This window comes from Arachis ipaensis, chromosome B05 (genome assembly GCF_000816755.2).
Source record: "Arachis ipaensis cultivar K30076 chromosome B05, Araip1.1, whole genome shotgun sequence".
NCBI lineage: Eukaryota > Viridiplantae > Streptophyta > Magnoliopsida > Fabales > Fabaceae > Arachis > Arachis ipaensis.
The window spans coordinates 148,690,802-148,692,838 of record NC_029789.2 but is presented as its reverse complement, the minus strand read 5'-3'; positions in this window follow the sequence as shown (position 1 = coordinate 148,692,838).

The window sequence follows — 2,037 nt, the reverse complement described above, 5'->3', positions numbered from 1 at the left end:
CTTTACCCTACTAATAATTAGGGCACGGTACAAACAAACACAAGTGAACATTATTATTTAACTATAGATGAAAACTTAGACACCGTCGACTTCACGTGAAGTTGATAGTTGAAAGCCGTTAGATGAAAATTTAGTCAAATCAGTTAAATTATCTAACGACTTTCAATTATCAACTTCACGTGAAGTCAACTACACTTGAATTTTCCCCTTTAACTATAATCATTTTATTCATTTCCTTCGTTTTTATATGAACGAGTTAAATAAGACTAATGTTAAAAATAGAATATTATTCAACAATGTGAAAGGAATCACCCCCCACGTTCGTCTTCATTCATTCATTATGGAAGGTGGCGACTGAATGGGTGACCCAGTAAACTATTTGACCTATGTGATAGTCTTCAAAGGGTGAATAATATTATTCACATATATATATAAAATTGTAAAAAATGGGAAAATGAGAGATTAATGTTAAAGTACCATTAAATTGTTTAATAAATATCACATATAATAACTTGATTTAATTGCATATGATATTTTATTATTTTGTACATTTTAGAAGAGTCAAAATTCAGAATAGGCGTAACTAAAAAATTATTATCAAGTGTACAAAATAATCAACATTAACATTCCACTGAATTTGAAGAATTCAAAATCATTTTACATTTATGGGTCTAGTGTTCTTGTTCGTGATGAGCACAAAAAACACACTCTTCTCAATTTGGCAACTACATACCTATATCAGAGACGTGCTTTGACCATATACATTCACATGAATTCATTTTTAATTTTTCTCACCCATCTAATAATAATAATAATAACAAGCACATTGATTATATTCCGAAATAAATTCCAGATCAAACTATTCTATTCTATTCTCTTCCAAGTTCATTTCATAATATAATGTAACATTTCAAAATGAAAAAGGTATATGATGCATGTTTCTAGAAAATAATTAGGCAAATTGCCTTTATTAGATACTATGTGAATTTACACCTTTACACCTCCTCATGAATGATTCCAAGCCTAACCCACAATTGATTCATAGCTTATGCCTTTTAGATATCAATTAAATTAAGGCCAGTTTGGATAAACAACTTAATTAAGTTCCTTTTAAAAAAATAGTTTAAATAATAAATGATTATATTAAAAGTAGCTTATAAATAAGTTATTTTGTATTTAGATTTTTAGTTCTAAAAGTGTTTATTTTATAAAAATATAGTAAAAAGTAGTAGTATTATGAGAGAAGTTATTTTTTTTTAACTTCTCTATAAGCTCCTAAATAGCTTCTTAGAAAGTCACAATTTAATTTTAAAAATTACATCAGACATTAATACTACTAATTTTCATAAGTCAAAAACTAAAAAAAATTACTTTTAAAACTTGCCAAACGCGTCCTAAATCCCATCAATGTAAGTTGTAATATAAACTCAATATAATCAACTTGTGTTAGTTGTAATAATAATAATAATGTATGTTGAAACTACACATGCCGGACCCATTAATCTTAATCATGGGCTAATCAACATGCCTAGAGCCCAAAATAATATTATTAAGCATTAACCCATTATTCCTAAGTAGCCAAGTCGGTTAAAACTTAAAAGTTAAAACTAGCTTTTTATACGCAAGAAAATAAAATTTGACTGCTTATAGACTAGTATAGTAATCAAAATTCTTAGTAATCAAATTCAAACATGAACTCTTATGTCTTTTATGTTTCTCTCTCTATCAAAAAAGTACGCCGACAATGCTAGGAGATGCAAAAATGAAAAGACTGCCGCTATAGGTGTTAACTAGTTACTTCTTACTTCCATTTTAATTTGCATATCTTCAATCTTTTTATTTCAGTCAAATTAAAATCCTTTGTTTAGGTGTGAACATACACATACATACCAAGGAAGCTAAGCAACCTTATATACTACTACTCTCTTCCCTTTTTTGTTTTTTTTTTTGTTTTTAAATTAAATAAAAGCTTGGGTTCATGTATTTGTTATAGTACCCCCAATACATATCTGATCTTTTCCTTTTTTGTATTTTAGA